This window comes from Medicago sativa, chromosome 1 (genome assembly GCF_051527215.1).
Source record: "Medicago sativa cultivar Bolivia chromosome 1, Bolivia_mono, whole genome shotgun sequence".
Taxonomy (NCBI): Eukaryota; Viridiplantae; Streptophyta; class Magnoliopsida; order Fabales; family Fabaceae; genus Medicago; species Medicago sativa.
The window spans coordinates 53,060,757-53,080,605 of NC_140749.1; the positions used below are offsets into that span (position 1 = coordinate 53,060,757).

Here is a 19,849-nt window from a genome sequence, read left to right on the forward strand (position 1 = left end):
AAATGTAAAAAGTTCGCAGCTAACAACTTCAGCTGCATGCATCTACACCTAAATATCAAGCACTAGCAAGCTTCAGTTAACAACAATTTGGTGTCACTATTTGCTAACCATACAAATAATAATTGTAAAGCAAAGCAAGAGTTTGAAAATATAATTAGATAAACATGCTAAATAGGAGTTCGTAGATACGATATATAAATCACAAATCTAAAAACAAAACACAAAGATCCCAAAATGAAAACCATATATACAAGTTCACGATGAGTTCAAAAGGATTCAACTACAAATATTGAAGAAGGCGTTAATCCCTTGCAATACCTTTCATCAAGGTCTTTATATCTAAAATATAGATGAATAATTTTCAACGATCCAATTAAAATGGTCATGGTTTAATTTCAGATATAGAAACTTTAACTTTCTTTAGGGCTTTATCAAACCCAGCTTTGTGGTGCATTGGAATTTCATCCCTCAAGTCTTCAATTTCAGCCTTCAACTCTTCAATTTCAGTCGTCAAAACTTCAGTTTCAGCCTCCATCTCTTCCACAATGCCTTCTTTGATGTTTAGTTTTATTTTAATCTTGGTATTTTCCTCCATCAAACCTTCAACTCTTTCCACTAACTGATTCTTTTGCAAGATTAATTCAGACAACTTATTTTTCAATTCAGTGTTCTCTTCAATGTAAGCCTTACATTTCTTTTCCAAATCACCAAACCTTTGCCCTAGACAATGAACAAGTGCCGCAGATTGAATGGTGCCGATAGCAAAGCATGAAAACACTTTTCTGATTCCCACTTCGCAAATTTTTCACGATCCTTTTCTGTAATGAAATGCTTATCAATGAAGTTTCCAAATGGAAAATTGTCATCCCAGATTGATTTGCCGTCACTGTTATCTGGTGGTGTAGCTGATGAAACATTGGTTAGAGTTTCCTGCGGAGATTTCTCTACAATGTCACCCTTCCTCTTTCTATTGGAATGCCTTTTAGGCAACTCTTTCGCGGACTTTGGATCCATACTTCCTGAAAAAGTAGCATTATTAACGGAAATATTATAGAATCCTCGGGTAAACAAGAGTGTTAATGCTGATGCATCAACCCACTCAAAACCATCGGACAGGAAACTTAGTTTTTGTTTACTAAATTAAAACAAATGTTAATAAACAAGTAATTTCTTAACTTTCCTTCAAAAAAAGTAATTTCTTAACTTTTAGAGTTTTACGAAAATAATTAAAAGCTTTATTTAAGTTGGGGGATAACCCTTGTCAAAAAAAAAAGTTTGGGGCTATCCATCGTTTCCTTTACTTTTATTTTTAAAACATCCTCTTATCTCGTCCTAAACTCACAACTAAATCGTAAGAGTTTGTTTGCAAGTTTAGAGAGGAAACAAAATCTACTCCAAACTTCATTATAAGGGAAGGACGACCTTGAAGGGAGGGGAATATGAGAGAAAAAAATAAAAAAAAATAAAAAATTATTTTTTGAAAGAGTGTTTTTATGATAACCGAATTATGTTAGAACAACATTGATTGAATTTAAAGATTTCATATAGACCCTAAAAAATCCTCGCGGGTACAATTTTTTAGTTGCTTCTAATTAATTAGGGAAATTTTTATTTATGAAGAAAAATAGACCTTAGGAAACACTCATTCCGAAGTCATACATTCCTTTTCCTGCCTCCTTTGTTTATTTTTCAAAGTCTCTCCTCCCGTCCAACTATCCTTCGCACCTAATACTCGAGTTTATATTTTCTAAAAAGGGAACGACACAAAATCATAACTATAGCGACTTTTTCTTCCAGATAATGCTAATATGCACTACACCAATTGTCGTGCAAATCACGCGAATGAATTAAAATGTTAATATCATTTCATTTCTTACCACTAATACCCAAAATAAATTGTGTTATTCTAATTTGTATGGTTTCTCACTAACATCCAAAAAATTTATAATCTGTATTGGCCCTAAAAAAAAAATCAATGAATTTTTTTTATATGTAGAATCCTTTGGATATAATCATATTTGAAGTGTATCAGACATTAAATGTGAGTGCCTATCTCAATAGGATTCAAACCTTGATTTCATCATATTGTAAAAGTTTAATCTCTTTTGCTCTATTCAATCCCATTAGTTGTGTGTTTGAATTAAGGATGAATTTGTCAAAATCATAGTGAGCTACCATGCAAAAGCTACATCTTAGAGTTTCAATTTTAACAAAATCATTATGTCACCATGATTTTATGAAGCCTACCTTAATTTCAAATATCCATAAAACAATTACAAGACTAAATTTAAAAAAAAAAATTATTCTAAACTGATAAAATATAATATATTTTCTTAGCATAGAAATAGTTCGACTCTATCACTTATTTTAGTTTACTTTTTATTCTAATTCTAATTACTAAATTAGTTAAAAAATAATAATATAAACACACACTCACAAAGAGGCAACATGGGCAATTTACATGCATTCGTGGGATGCACACGAATATGTTGTCGCACCACCACTGTTTTCTTCCAAAACCACAAGGAAAATGCTAGATATCAAGAATGATTTTATCAAGAATGATTTAGCGTCTCTAAATAATAGTCGTTTAAGGTTTTTACACACAAATTAAGAAATGTAATAAATTAGTCAACAAACATACTAATTTTACTAAACTAACCTCACTATTTATTTTTATTATTATTTAAAGTCACATTTAATTACAAAGGTGAGATAAACATTGTTAACATAATTGTAGCCGAGTAATTACGTCACACATGGCTCAAGATTACTTTTTTCAAAGAAGAAACATGCACGTGCAAATAGAGGAGGAAAAGGTAAGAAGGGCAAAGTTGGAAAAAGTGATTTAATTCTACATAGAAAACACAAAACGACTAATATTTTGCTACCTTTTTAATTTTCTAAAACGTCAATAATACTGAGACGGAGGGAGTATTTGGTGATGATGCAGAAGAAAATCGGGATGATTTTATCATGTCGCCACCTTTGATGTTCATCCACAACACACACTAGAAAAAGTAGAGACGGTTGTATGGAGGGTTTGTGAATCAAATGGATGAATAATAAAATTAGAGAACTTCGATTTGTAGGAGGAAAATCAAATTCATTAAATGAAAAATAAGGTCATTTGGACATAATACCGGTAACTTTTTTGTTTTGTTTTGGACATATTAGGTTGGATAAGGCCATGTGACTTTTAAACACTTTATTAAAAAAAGAGAAGAAAAAAAAAATGAGGGTCTTGTATGTCTATTGGTAGACTTGATTTTGAGACAAGGAAGAAAATAGTCATAGAGAGCCGAAGATAATACAAACTCTCCATTTAGTTTCTTTACTAACACGCCAAGAATGGTTTGTAGATTCCTTCAAAAAAGAAAGAAAGAATGGTTTGTAGATTATTATGAAATCTTTCATATTCTTATCTCTTTCCTTATTATTAGAATTGGAATTGAATTTTTTTTTTTATTGGGGTTGATCTCCCTGTTGATGCATAATTGTTTCATTCTATTTTTTTTTTTATCATACAATTTGTGATAAAATTGTTTAAGCTTTTGTGATAAAATAAAAATCTGTAACATTAAGAAAAATTGTGACAAGAACTTTTTATGTATCCTTTAAACAATTTGAACGCCGCGAGATTTAAGAATATGTTGTTATCACCGTTTCAATCAGAAATGTTATACATCACAAAATTGGGTAATTCGATTTTAACATTGACTTGGTAGGATTGAACTTATATTTGCTGCTTTTGAAGGTGAGAAAAACACACAAGAAGTGGGGGTTGAATTGTGTGAGTTTTTTCTTCGATTTCTTCTTCTAAGTGTTGAATACAAATCTGGATATAATCTGATGTTGCAAATCCCGATTCAGAGTTTGAATCCAGCGAAAATAAAGAACACACGGATAAAAGATAAAGAGTCAGAGAGAGAAAAAAGACACAAAGCAATTTATTTTGATTCCTCCTACAAAACAGAAGTAGTCCAGTCCCCTTGCACTTACAAGGGATTTCACTATAATCAATCTTGATTACAATTTGATCAAGGACACTTCCAAGAGACTTCTCAATGCTCAAGCACACATCAAGAGACTTCTATGCTCTATGACTCTACCTAATGACTTCTTTGCTCAAACACCCCTACAAGAGACTTCCCTTGCTTAAGCACAATTAGTTAAGACTTTACCCTGCTCAATCACAACTGACTGATACTTCCTAGGTGCTCAAGGTTTCACCAAGAGAACCTACTTGGGTTGGCCTGGTGGTAATGGCTTGGGATATGGGAGTGTGCTCCTTGAGGTCTCCGGTTTGATTTTCTCTGGTGTCAATTTAGGTGGACTAATTTAACTTGTTAAAAAAAAGTTTCACCATGAGACTTATATGCTCGAGCACGCATGCAAGAGACTTTCTAAAATGTTTTCCCCAATTGCAAAGAAGTTAATTTGTTCTTACACTCTTTCTATCTAGTGAGTGTAAACTGAACAAATGAACAGACTCACTCCTTATGATTTCTAAGATATAAACTTGAAAATAATCCTAAGTGTTTTGTGCTATTTGATTTGATAGAGTTTTGACACAGAGTCTTGTTGCTTTTTCTTCAGGTCATCAGCTCCTTTTATAGGCAATGATTTGAGATACGTTGGAGAATAATGTCAACGCAAATAAAGTCATTGAGAAGCTTCAATCATGAACGTTGGCCCTTTGCCTGATATGGATAATTTCGTTGGAAAGTACTTTGAATATCCTTTGCTAAAAGAGGAATTATTTGTTGCTTTCCTCGTTCTTGATGTCCTTTACATGTATACAGAAGAAGACAAAATAGCTACTCTACCAGATGCACTGATAGACACAACTCACAGAATAAGACAAAAGCTTATGTGGATTCTGGGTCCCTCAAAACTACGTAGCCTAGTCAGCTTCTGTGTTTGATGTCTTTCACAGAATCTATGGATATCACTCCCTAGCTTCTGTGAGACTTCCATCTACTAGGATGTTGACTTCTGGTTGACCTTCCAGTAGATCTTCCACCATAGCCTTCTAAGCTTCCCAATCCCTTTCTGATGCTCTTCATATGTTCCTTTTTCATGATAAGCAGTTCCTGCACACTTGAACATATGTTAGTATTTCAATTGTTCTTTAATACTTTATTATCATCAAAACCCAAGAGAACTTGAATGAACCATTCTTGTTCTAATAGCTTTTAGAACCGTTTACGAGATTTCGGTGACGTAGACGAAACCTCTAATTTAGGCTATAACTAATAAGTATATAAATTTTTCGAATTTCTAAGGCTAAAAAATAGTTTTTTTGAAGATTATAATTTTAATTACGGTAAAAAATAATCTAATAAAAAGATTAAACTTCATAGAAAAATTCATTGAATTTTTTATTTTATATCCAAATGCCCATATAAAACAATTCCTACGAACATTTCTAGATTAAAGTTATTAATAATTGTTTACAATAATATATTCTATACTATCTCTCAACATTTCTTCCGACATTGACGATCAAGTAGTTTTTCAATAAATTAACTTTGAAAAACTTCTTTCTGTAGATGCAATAGTCAACAACATAGTTAAGAGAATTCAATAGGCAATTGAAACATTTGGCAAAAAAATTTGTAACACTTTCAATTAAGAAAGTGGTCATTTGCATCAACATCGGACAAATCCTTATGAGAAAATGTAGTCTTAAAATTTGTGCAAGGTTTTTTTAATTCATCATTATCTAATGATTTCAACATTATAGACCCCTATTTTTCCTTTCATTTTGGAACTCAATTAGGACTTATTTTTTGGGACCTAAAATGATCACCCTCTTTTCCTGCCTTAGATACGGCTCTGGCTACTCTATGCTAGCAACACACAAATCTGAACAATTATTCATAAAAAAACTCTGAAACAAATAAGAAAGAACACTAATTAAAGTCATTAAAAAGAGTAAGGATAATAAGAACACTAAGTTAGATCCGCCAATAGTATACAAATAGAAAAAGAGTAAAGAGACTTTACTATAAACAAGAGGAGACCTTGTTTGCTTGTGATTCTAGACAATCACTAATACAAAAAATATTTTCTATATTCGTGCTTAAGTCGGTTTGCTTTGTCACTCGTCTTAACAAGTGACACTGTGGTAGTTTCATAATTCTTTCAAACTTTCTTAAGTCGGTTATAAGCTTACTCGAGTTAAGCTTGATAGAATAATGAAAAGATAAAATTTATAATCAATTTCTTAAGTCGTCAGGTTGACCAACTGACTTAAGAAATCATTTACTTAAGTCGGTTTGTTGACTACCCGACCTAAGGATTTTCCCTCTTTTTTTATTGTCAAAATAAAAACATTCCCTCTTTTTCTTTCAGTGAATTAACTTTCCCTCTTTAATTTATTAGTTAAACTAATAGTTACATAAAAACCACTTATCCACCTTTCTCACTTTCTCTTTTTATCAATCGAACCTTTCAGTGAAACCAAATTTCCCCCTTTCATCTTTTCATTAGAAACTAAACTCTAATATTACCCCATGTCATCTCTTTCCTTATTTTCACTTAAACCCAAAAGAACACAAACCCTAAACACAACAACAAAATTTCCCCTTTTCATAATTTTTCATTGGAATCAAAACCAATCATCAAGAAATTGAAACCCATCACAAAGAAATTGACCAACATAATCCCCACCGTATTGTTCCTATTTCAAGTTTTATATCGTACACATTTGTTTTTATCATCGTACAATGTGTTGTTCCAACTCTTGTTCTTGGAATCGAGTTCAACTATTCTTGTTCTTATCTCATCAGGTTTGTTCCTCTTCTCAAATCAGGTTTGTTCCATCATGTTGTTCATGTTCACTCAATCACTTGATTTCTTGTTCTAATTTATGTTCTCATCCCTATCAGAACACATATGGGTTGTTTGTGTATTCTCTGATATGGGTCATTTTTTCTTCTTCTTGTTCTTGTTTTTAATCTTGTTTGTGAAGAAGAAGTGCAGAACAATATCGCTTTGTTTGTGTATAAAGAAGAAGTGCAGAAACCATGTTAGCTCATGGATTATGTTTTCTACTTTAACAAATGATTCTCGTTCTTTAAATCCTTGAACTTTTACATATTCCGACTTTAAGAGTTGGGTTTTATTGTTAACGGCGTTAGAGTGTGTTGTTGTGGTTGTTGTTGAAGTCAAATTAAACAAACATGAAGAGACTGAAGTTATTGTTGTTTGAATTGTGTGTGTATTGTTTAATATGATGTGTGTAGTGTAATTTCGTAGGCCATTTGTTAACATGTGAATATGATGTTTTCCCCTTTACATTGTCACCATGTAGATCTTTCATGACAGATTGACATGCTTAAGATAATTGTACATATGCAACATTATTTTTTCTATTGAAAACTAAACACAACTTTCGAATTTACTAACTAAAGTTCATTTCCAATATTACTATAATATAATGGTCGAGTTTGATGTCATTGTAGTGCAGACAAGTGTTTATCTTTGCTAGTCATGCTAGAATGAAAAATCGTATGAGATGTAAATATAGAAATTCACATACTAAGTGACTTACATAATGATGGTTCACACCTTCTAAAATGATAGATTTGCTACACTTTCAGCAAGGAGGTTTTTCCATAAATATTATTAAAATTCACATGCTATGTGACTTACATAATCATTTCATGATTATAAACATTTCATGATCATGATTAACCCCTTAACCTAAATATATGTGGATCCCTATTTTTTCAAAAATTCTTATGGATCACAGTTGTATGAAAGCTAATCGTTTGAGTGAAGAGTATGGGCAAGGAGTGGAAGAGTTTTTACAATATTGTGAAAACCTTCCTAACAATAACGGGAAGTTCCATTGTCCTTGTTTTAAGTGTAGGAATAGACTTCCATTACTTTCAGTTGGTGAAATATGAAATCATCTAATTTGTGAGGGCGTTTGCGAAAGTTATACGAATTGGATATGGCATGGTGAATCGTCAAACATCCAGAGTGTCTCGGAAAGAGATGGAGTTGACGTAGACATGGGCAATCATCTAGAGGACATGATTTGTGATATCGGACAAGAGGATTTTCAGCGTGCACATGTATATAACAATTTGTGCGATGAGAATGAATTAATATTGTATTCGAGGTGCAATAATTTCATGCGGTTATCTGCAGTATTGAGATTGTTCAACTTGAAGGCAAAAAATGGATGGATAGATAAAAGTTTCATTGAACTTCTTGAACTGTTGTGTGAAATTCTTTCAGATGGTAACACATTACCGAATCATAACTATGAGGCAAAGAAGATATTATGTCCGATGGTTATGGAGTACAAGAAAATACATGCTTGTCCTAATGACTGCATATTGTATCAAAACGAGTTTGAGGATGAGAAGCAGTACCCCACATGTGGGCTATCACGCTACAAAGTGAAGGATCGTGATGATGATGAAAGCTCAAAGCGTCTTCCTGCAAAAGTTTTATGGTGTCTTCCAATAATTTCAAGATTTAAAAGATTATTTGCTAGTGAAAGTGACGTGAAGAATCGTCAATGGCATGCTGAGGCCGTTAACACTTTCATTAAATGACCAAAAAGACTTTTTCCAGTTATTGCTAATAAGCTATTTATTATATTTATGTCTATCACTGTTTACACTTGAGACTATTTAGACTTGTGTAATGTTTTATCATAATGGTTTAGGATGTTGATATATCTATAAAAGTTGAAGTTCCACCCAAAAATTCGTAACCTATTTGTGAAAATTTGATATTGATGGTAATATACATGGAACAAACTTAGATGTTTAAGGTTAACATAGTGGCATTGATATTGAGCTACCAAAGGACAATATCATGGACTTGTGTTTGGGTAAATAAAGAATTACACTTCACTATTTTGCAAGTGTGGATGACATAAGTATATTTTTTTTGTAAATTTAATGGCTATTCAACTACTTAATTTCATTTATAATGTAATTTTGTTTCAATATCTTAGGTATCTACACCGCCGTTGTGTTGAATTAGGAAAAAGTAGCATGTACGTATATCTTGATCCATATTACACTCTTACTCAAAATGACTAAGTTAGTGTTCAAACCTAGATTCAAAACACGATGGACAATAATAAAAAAGATTTGTATCTAGCTCCTTACTTTAACAAGTAAATTCTCCCTCTCTCTCTCTCTCTCTCTCTCTCTCTCTCTCTCTCTCTATATATATATATATATATATATATATATATATATATATATATATATATATCCAATCACTTGTAATAGAGAGATTTGAATTTCACAGATAATTTAATTGTTTGTTACCCTTGTAATCATTATTGGCAGTTGCTAATAATTAATCCCAAGAAGCGAGAGGTAACCTTTCGATGTTCGTTAGGAAAGAAGCCAACAAATAAAAAAAAAAGGAGGCATTGCTTATTCGTAAGTATTCAATTTATTTATTATACATGAAATGTGATATGTTTAATGATACAATTTTAACGATTAAGTATTGTAGAGCTTTGTAAGGTTATGCATGTAAGCTACAATGGGTGATAAAGCATAGTAAAGTAGTATGGTTCTATCCCACTGTAAGTTGTTTACACATGCTACTACTTCATCTATCATCTTTGTGGTGTTTTTGTATTATATAACAATTTTTTAATAGTATTTACCGACTAAACGATCACATTTGATCATATTCAATTTCAGAGTCAAAAGCAATCAGTTTTTTACGAGTACGGCTACTTTGTCATGCTACATATGTTGAACATTGTATTCCGTAGTGTTAAGGAATCATGGATGCAAGTACGTAAAATGATTTTTTTTAACAACTTGTATAAATCAATTAATTTTATTTTTACATGTTTATATCATAAACTAATATTATGTCAACATTTATTTATTCAGATATTTGCGGATTCAACTCCCTTTCATAAGGATGAAGTTAAAAATGTTCAAGTACATAAATATGACTCTGGAACTTATTGAAGCAAATGTTGATTCATCTTAGTGTGTGAGACTGGTTTTTTTTTTTTTGGATTCAACTTTAGTGTGAGATTGTTTTTTTTTTAGCTGGGGATTTAGCTTAGTGTTAGCCCTGTTTTGAGTTATTTTCTTGTTATTTATCTATTTGTATTTTGGTCCTAATATGTGATAACACGCAAAATACGTTTATTGTGTTTTGCATATCTTCTGGCTGATATTTTTGTGTTTCAAGAACATAGGATCTAAAAAGCAAAAGTGAAGAAAAAAGAGGAAAAGAAAGAAACCATGACCGGTGTCACTAGCACAAAAACCTTTCTAACAAAGAATTAGACTATAAAAACACATTGAGACACTCATCGTAAAAGAATCCTAGCTGCCTTACAATACTTTGAGGTTAAAAATAACCTAGTTTCTTTGATATTTTCCATTATAAGTCGTACCTACTCATATTTGTTTCAGTTGCTACTTCCATACGATTACGATTCATCTTATTTCAGTTGAGTTTCTTTATGCTGCTTTATTTCGATTGATTCCACCCTATTTTATTTCACCGCTGCTACTAATTTTTTCTTATCTAAATCGGTTTCCTTATTGCTGCTAATTTTTCCTCTCCCTATTCTTATTCCAATTAAAGAATTGTTTATTGCTATGGCTGGTACCATGTTGCTATTATTTGCTGCGGTTTAGAATTGGTGCCTCCTTCAATTTTAATTGTTCAAAACCACTACTGTTGTCGTGGCTGCTCTCCAAAGTTAAAGAGATTCCATCATAAACAGAACTGGTGGCTCCTTCCATTTTAATTGTTCAAAACTGCAATTGGCGTGGCTGTTATTTAAATTTAAAGTGTCCATCAATTATCAGGTTTCATCTCTTTTATTTATTTTTAATATGAATTTATCAAAAATAGATTTAGATTATTACTTCAGTATGTCTGAGTAGTTCTAAATTGATTCTAAAACGAAAGGACCATCCTACCGACGGAACAATTGTAATTGCGCGCCTTTTTTTTTTAACTGTAACGAGAATAAAAAGTATTTGTTTTGAAAATTCCGTTTTGCAATTTATAAAGTCTACTACGAAAGTAAGAGCGAAAGCATTTCTTTTCTTTTAATTAAGAATTTATTGAATTAATAAGAAAAGAGAATTTTTAAGCTTGTAACCATACACTATGAAAACATGGAGTTACGCACCTAAAAATTCTGACAACGTATTGCGAAAGCAAACTGAGTCTCTTGTTTAATATTTTTCTACGAAAGTTTTATTTTTCTGCTATAAATTAAATTAGCTCAAAGTTAGATGAGTGACAGTCGACGGAAACCATGGTTTTGGTCTATACCCGTCATATATTTAACTAAAATCAATATTGATTTTACGCGCGAAACCAAATTATTTTGGACTTGCCTTAGATAAACATAGGAACAACAGAAAGTGGTATTTGTTAATTGGTCTGTATGGATACGATATTTTTTTATACTAAAACTGACATAGTCGTACACTTGCGGCCGTATCAATATGTACTTTACCCTGCTAGTGCAGTGGCTATGTTTACTTTCGTATGACATTATAGTTCTATGATTTTGGTACTTTTAGCTTTTGACTAGTACATGTATTTTTGTTCCAACTCTTCAATGTATCTTTCTATTAGTACAAGTTAATGGTATCGGATATTCTGCATGTATGTTGTGGGAAAAAAAAGAAAGGGATGCCTATTCTGCATGAATTTTGTGGAAAAAAAAATGAAAAACTGAACTTTATAAGTTGGTTAAATTTGAGCGACTTAAGAAGTTAATTTCTTAGGTCGGGTTAATTTGTTATTCGGGTTCTTTGAGGCTTATACTTCCTAAGTCGGCTTCTAGAACGGACTTAAACTATATTAAGTCAGTACCAAAATCCGAACTAACATGCCAAAACTTCTTACGACGGCTAATATTAGATCGGACACCCGTCCGACTTTAAAAGCCTTTTTTAATTGACTTAAAAGGTTTTTTTTTTTTTTGTACTTGTGGATATACATGTTATAAAGAAAAAGGGGAGATAGTTTAGAGAAGTAAAAGAGAGAGTTTGGAACGATGCCTCTGAGGGTTTTTCATCATTTTTATGTAAGTTATTGGATGCGCACTCAGATTCCACCATGTGGGATGTAAGGCGCAAAGTTCATGTTTTTCGGCCAATCAAACTAAATAGGTGAGGCTAAGTAGTCTATTTTATTGGCATAAACCCGACCTTTTTAATTATATATGCAATAAAAAATAAAAAAAAAACACACACACAGGCCTACGCGTTTTATTTAAACAGGCCAGGACGTATGCCCTTTTAGGAATGTTTGGCCCATTCCCACCCCTATTATGGACTGATGTATGGTGTGGTTGAATTGCATTCTCAGAATTATTTCCTCGGGTGTATAGTTCAGCATTGGACAAGCAGGTTGTGGTTTCTAGCAAGGGGATAGTGATTAGTGAGGGATCTAAATGGTCTATGAATTAGAGGTGAAATTTTGTTTGAGAGTGAGGTTGATTAGGCATGGCAATGGGGCGGGGTGGGGACGGGTTTTACATTCCCCGTCCCCATACCCGATTCTCATATACTTACCCGTTACCCTACCCATACCCAACAGGAATGAGAAGTTGAACCCCATCTCCGTCCCCGACGGGTTCGGGTATCCCCGCCCCATCCCCGTCCCTACCCATTACCCTACCCGTTACCCGTTACCCTACCCATACCCAACTGTTTTTAATAAAAAAATAGAAGTTTTTTTGCAACCCCTAGAGAAATGTTGTAATGCATTATCCAACAATATGCTCACTTTAACATTTGTTAGACTGATTAATTTAGTTGCTCCATTAAATATCAATGATAGTTTTTATAACACGAGAATTATCAAACAAAATAACATGGCATATCAACACAAAGTAATTTTCTGCATTCGGGACGGGTTTGGGAATGGGTTCGGGGTGGGTACCTATATACCCGTTACTCGTCCCATACCCGTGTTTTGAAATCGGGGAAAACCCAAACCCATACCCAAACCCAGTCAAAACGGGGAAAACCCGTCAAATTGGGTTTGGTTCGGACGGGTAACCACGGGTATGGGTTTTGTTGCCATGCCTAAGGTTGATACGTTGACAAAATTGCAGGGAATTTTTCAAGGAATTTCAATTAATCCCAACAAACTGGACTCATGGGTTTGGACAAGAGATGGTGTGGGAATATACTCAATAAAGTCAAGTTTTCATCATTTTTTGGATGCCAACAATGTGAGCGATTTATAGCTGCTCACATCGCATCGCATCTTAGCAAAATATATTGCCAGCATTGTGGTTTTTCAAAATGATAGTATTAAGTGGACTTATCTGGCTTGCAGTTGGATTATGCAATGCTAGAAATAATATCATATTCAAAGGTGCTAAAATTTATGGTTCTATCTTGGGGTTGGTTTATAAATGGGATGGAGGAAAATTCTTGTTTTAAATTGCATTATTTGTGATTTAACCCCATTTGTTGTGTTCAATTAGTTTGAAATACTCAACGAAAAAAAAAACGCAAACATGTATATTTCTTCAAAAAAAAAAAAAAAAATGTTGAGTTTGGTTACTAATATTTTTCAGGTGTAGCTCATAAATGCCACTTAAACATGGCTGAAAGATGGACCCCATACTATTTTTAATTAATTATGAATTTTATAATAATTTATAAAGTACATATATTTTAAAACAGTAACATGATTTGGTCTCTTTGAACATTTATAAAATCAAAACATTAGTACTAATGTCAGGGACATAAATATAGTTCACATTATAAAATGTAGAGGATAGCTCCCTAGTCCTTAGTCCGGAATTAAGGACTAATGTCTCAAAACAAAGATTTATTTAAGGTATATCTCCTTATTATATATTGTTCTATTTCCATACAGGTAGGTCTAAGATTGAGTCATAGTTCAAATGTTTAAATATCAAAGTAGACATAATTGGAATATAATCAAAAGTGCGGTGATTAGTATAAGACAATGCTGCTCTAGCTAACAAATGAAAAATATTGTCGACTTGCCATCTGATTAAACTTAACCTAAAGTTTGATAAAGAAAGAAGTAACAATTGTGTCACACTTTATATTTTTCTAATATATGAATATGGACATTTTGATGTAGACAATACATTCACATATATTTCAAGAGATGTATTTTTTTATTTAGTTTTTCAAATTTGAAAAGGAATATAAGTTTAAGTAGTTATGATGGTGTTCCTGGTTTGTACTCTATTTAGCTTTAAAGTTTTGGATTTTGGTTGTATAGGGCATATATATGTTATCTTTTTAGCAGAGGATAGTAATTATAAGGATGCATTGGTAGGAGCTTTTATTTTTCACCAACATCACATCAAATGACCCTACATTATTAAAACCTTTGAGATAAAAGTTTGAGTAAGTTATTATGTGGATGAAACTCTAGAGACTGCTTGTTTTGAAGGACCACTTTGGTTTGCCAGAAAGCAGTAAAAGAGTATTCACTGGTTTTCAATTAACCCTAGTACTACTGTTTTGGCTCATACAAAGTACATGCTTCTCTCATCTATTGTTCAGTCACATACTCTATCTCTCAAACAGACACACATTTATGTGTGTGTAAAGAGAAATGACAATTTCAGGTAGACAATTTGTTACTTGTATATGTGTTAAATTAAGGAAAAGGAATAGAAAACAACACATGCAGTTTTTCTTGGATGGCTACACATGCAGATTTTGATTCTTTTTGGTAAACCACAATATGATCTGCATGGAACTATAAAGACTAATCATCCTAAGACAACTAAGATCCATTTAAGAGGTTGATCTCTTTCTACAAATGTTTTTGTATGCGATCGGCCAAGGAGGGATATCAAACTTTAGACCAAATAGTTAAAAGAACTTAAAATGGGCTAGAAAAACCAGCAAAAAAGTTCTCGACACTGATTGTCATTCTTCATTGTTGAAATGAGAATAATATTGTTAGTGGCCAATCTTATCTCAATTCAATTATTTAAGAATTGTGGTTATAGAATTTCTAGGTAAACGGAAAAATTATAATGTTTCGTGTTATTATCCTAATGTCCCAATAATTACTCACACACACTTCAAATTCAACATCACACTGGAGCATCATTTTTCATTCCTAAAATATTGGTGTAAGGGTTAGTCTTCAACATCCATGAACTAAAATCAATAATAAATTAAAACAACAAATAAGAATATATAACCATCATTAAAAAGTCATGCATAAGACATTTCTTTTAATTTTAAAATATTCATCACCCAAAATTTTGATCATAGAAAACAAGTTTTAAGTTGATTAAACACAAGTAGAAAGGCTTCCATTGATAATCTCTATTTTTATCTATTACTTTTATAAGTTTTAAATAATAATACATCACTATCGTATACATGAGGAACCGCAAATCACCCTCCCAAAAAAACACCCACCTAACACCAAAAGCAAGAGGACCCAATTCTAATAGGTCTAAAACAAGACAACTTAAGAGGAAAAAGAAATCAAATCAAGGAAGAAGAAAAGGAAAGTCTGATGGAGTGATGGTGATGGAACGCGTGTTATCAGAGAGAAAGAGAATAAAGAATTTTTTTAATGGGGTAGTACTTAGTAATACTACTGGGCTATAATTTTTTTTTTGAGGCCCATACCTTGGGGAGGCCCGGTTCCATTGAACTCTTTGCACACCTCAAGGTCCGACCCTGCTAACCATAGATTTGCTGCTAGTATTTTCGTAGCAGACTATTATTCACAAAATTGGTAGCATAAATTAATAGATGTACAGATTTGTAGCAGAAAGTAGGCAGATTTGGTATATCTATTGAAGAATAACATGGAAAGTATAGAAACACAGATGATCAAAGATAAGGAAGAGGAACACACTACACACTAGTGACTTGCAGCGCAAGCTAACTAAACCCTAGGCTAGTTTTCATAGCTGTAACAAACTACAAGTTAGTTAGAGCTTAGGGTACAATCACATATGTGATGTACATGCTAGCTTAGCATGGTACTCATTTAGTTGAACTATAAATAACTGTAAGCATTGTTTTCCCAATTCATTCAATAATATTCTCCATTTTCATCAATATTTCTTTTCTTCTCTCTCTTTTCTGTTACATTTTTGGTTTCTCAATATGGTATCACGAGCCTCTTGATTCAAGAGAGCTTCTTCTTCCGCTTCGTTTTCTCTTCTTCTTCTTCGTTTTTCTCCTCTGTTTTTCTGTTTCCATGACACCTCGCAATAACAATGGTGCAAGTTCTTCATATGAGGTTGCTCTTGATCAAACCAGCCCGTATTTTGTTCACCCTAGTGATGGTCCATCCTCTGTAACGGTTACGCCATTGTTGAATGGTTCGAACTATCATTCTTGGGCTCGTTCGATGCGTAGAGCTCTTGGGGGAAAAATGAAGTATGAGTTTGTTGATGGCACCATTCCTCTAGTTACAGATCCGTTTGATCCTTCTTTTCGTGCATGGAATCGGTGCAACATGTTGATTCACTCATGGATCTTGAATTCAGTAGATCCTTCAATTTCTCAATCTATTGTTTTCATGGAAAACGCCATGGATGTGTGGAATGATCTCAAGGAGCGTTTTGCTCAAGGTGATTTGGTACGAATTTCTGAACTTATGCAAGAAATCTATTCTTTACAACAAGATTCTAAATCAGTTACTACATTTTACTCTGAACTGAAAGTGTTATGGGAAGAACTAGGATATACTTGCCTATGCCTAGTTGTAGTTGCAGAGTTCAGTGTTCTTGTGAGGCTATGCACACTGCTAGCAAAAATCACATTTTGTTGTATGCTATGCGCTTTCTTACTGGTCTCAATGAAAATTTCAACATGGTTAAGTCTCAGATCCTTCTCATGGATCCTCTTCCACCAATGAATAGGATATTTTCCATGGTGTTGCAGCATGAAAGGCAGGGTAATTTTGTAAAAGTTGTTGAAGATCCTTTACCCTCTATCAATGCTATGAATTCTAGTAAACCTAAGCATGGTAATCCAGGAAATGTGTACAAGAATACCAATCAAGGTTCTACTTTCAACAAGAATAGGGTTTGCACTTTCTGTGGTAGAAGCAATCACACCATATAAACATGCTACAAAAAGCATGGATACCCTCCTCATCTTCAAAGAAATTTTAATAATTCTTCTTATGCTAATCATGCTGCATCCTCAGAGACTGAGGTTCCACTCCTGATGAGACTGGGAGAGTTGCTTCTACATCTATTACACTTGAGCAGTATGAGAGGTTAATGAGTTTCTGTTGGATTCTTCTGGTCTTCTAGCTTCTAAACAAGATTCAGTGCCTGCACAAGCTTCTGCGAATCAGGTTTTTTCCATGCCATCTGGTCATACACCAAATGGTAAGCATAGTACTAGTTCCATTTTTTCCTTAACTTGTCATAGTTTTGCTCTGAACTCCTGGATCATTGATTCAGGAGCTAGTGATCATATATGTGGAAATGTTCAATGGTTTCATTCTTACAATGAAATCACTCCCATGCATATAAAACTGCCTACTGGCCACTATGCAATAGCTAAACATGCTGGAACCATTAAGTTTAGTTCAGATTTTTCCATTAAACATGTGCTTTATGTTCCTGAATTTCAGTTTAATTTGTTGTCTGTGTCAAAAATATCTGATTCACTAAATTGCATTGTTATTTTTGATGGTTCCACATGTATTATTCAGGAAAAGAATACTCAGAAGATGATTGGTTCTGGTGAAAGGAGGGATGAATTATACTACTTGACTCTACCAGATAAGGTTGCTTGCAGTTCAAGTACCATTGAAAAACCTTTCACTACTTTACCTGATAGTGCCCTGTGGCATTTTAGATTAGGTCACCTTTCATTTTCTAGAATGAATGCTTTACATTCTAAATTTCCTTTTGTAAATGTTGATAGCAAAGCTACTTGTGATGTATGCCATTTTGCTAAACATAGAAAACTCCCTTTTATTCCCAGTTGTAATAAAGCTAAACAGCCTTTTGAGCTAATACACTTTGATATTTGGGGTCCCATTTCTGTTAAATCCATACATGGTCACTCATATTTTCTTACTGCAGTAGATGATTTTAGTAGATATACCTGGTTAACTTTGATGAAAACAAAACCTGAAACTAGACAACATATTATTGACTTTATTACTCTCATTGAAAATCAGTTTTCCTGTCAAGTTAAAATCATAAGAAGTGATAATGGCCCTGAATTTCTCATGCCAAAATTTTACTCCTCTAAAGTAATTTTACATCAAAGAAGTTGTGTGGAGACTCCTCAGCAAAATGCTAGAGTGGAGAGAAAGCATCAACACATTTTAAACATAGTGAGGGCCTTACTTTTTCAATCAAATCTTCCAAAACATTTTTGGTCTTATGCTGCTATTCATGCTGTTTTCATCATGAATAGAGTGACCAGTCCTATAATTGACAATAACACTCCTTATTTTCTTTTACATAAACAGTCACCTGACCTAAATCAATTGAAAGTTTTTGGTTCTTTGGTTTTTTCTTCCACTTTACAAGCAAACAGAAATAAACTTGCTTCTAGAGCAAGAAAATGTGTTTTTTTGGGATATAAACATGGCATGAAAGGAGTAGTTTTACTTGACATTCATAATAAGGAAATTTTTGTTTCCAGAAATATTACACATCATGAAAATATTTTCCCTTATCAACCTGTTTCTTCACCATCTTTATGGAAGTACTATCCTAATACTTCTCCTACATCTTCAAATCAAAACCAAAATCTTAATCCCTCTATTCATGATAATCTTACCTCTTCTGACCAAAATTCTCTCCATGCTTCTCCTACACAAACACCACTAAACATAGATGATGATACTCAATCCATTCCTGACCCTACACATGCTCCTTCATCATCATCACCAACAAATACTAGAATTAGGAAGACACCTACTTATCTAGCAGATTATGTATGTAATTCATCAACTTCTTCTGCACCATCACCAAAATCTTCAGGTATTCTTTACCCTATTGCATCTTTTCACTCTTATGCACATTTATCACCATCACATAAGTCTTTTCCATGTCTGTCACTCAATGTACTGAGCCAAAAACCTACAAAGAAGCCTGTCAGTCTGAATGTTGGTTAAAAGCTATGGAATCTGAACTAGATGCATTAGCTAAGAATGGAACATGGTCCATTGTTGATCTTCCCAACAATGTGAAGCCTATTGGTAGCAAGTGGGTTTACAAAGTCAAACACAAAGAAGGTGGCAGTATAGAAAGATACAAAGCCAGATTGGTGGCCAAGGGGTACAATCAAGTTGAAAGTATTGATTTTTTTGACACTTTCTCCCCAGTAGCAAAACTTACCACAGTGAGAATTTTACTTGCCATAGCTTCAATAAAGAACTGGAATTTACATCAATTAGATGTAAACAATGCCTTTCTACATGGAGATTTGCAAGAACATGTTTACATGACCATACCTGAAGGTGTCTCTAGTGAACCAAATAAGGTTTGTAAGCTACATAAGAGTCTCTATGGTTTGAAGCAAGCAAGTAGGAAGTGGTATGAGAAGCTGACCTCTTTGTTGATAGCAGAAGGTTACACACAGTCACCATCAGACTACTCCCTCTTCACTTTTCAGCAGGGTTCTGATTTTACTGCTTTGTTAGTTTATGTAGATGACATCATTCTTGCTGGTTCATCTATCACAGAATTCACTAGAATCAAAACCATACTTGAAACTCATTTCACGATCAAAGATTTGGGAACTCTAAAGTATTTCTTAGGTTTAGAGGTTGCTCACTCCAAAAAGGGAATCTCTATTTCACAAAGGAAATACTGTCTTGATCTGTTGGATTCTTCTAGTCTTCTAGCTTC

General features: G+C 33.3%; 2 pseudogenes; both read left to right on the forward strand.

Moving 5' to 3' along the window:
• The first annotated feature begins 7,751 nt into the window (after window positions 1–7,751).
• LOC146955320 (uncharacterized) lies at window positions 7,752–8,579 on the forward strand (annotated as a pseudogene).
• Window positions 8,580–8,627: 48 nt separating this feature from the next.
• LOC146955321 (uncharacterized) lies at window positions 8,628–9,974 on the forward strand (annotated as a pseudogene).
• Window positions 9,975–19,849: the final 9,875 nt, after the last annotated feature.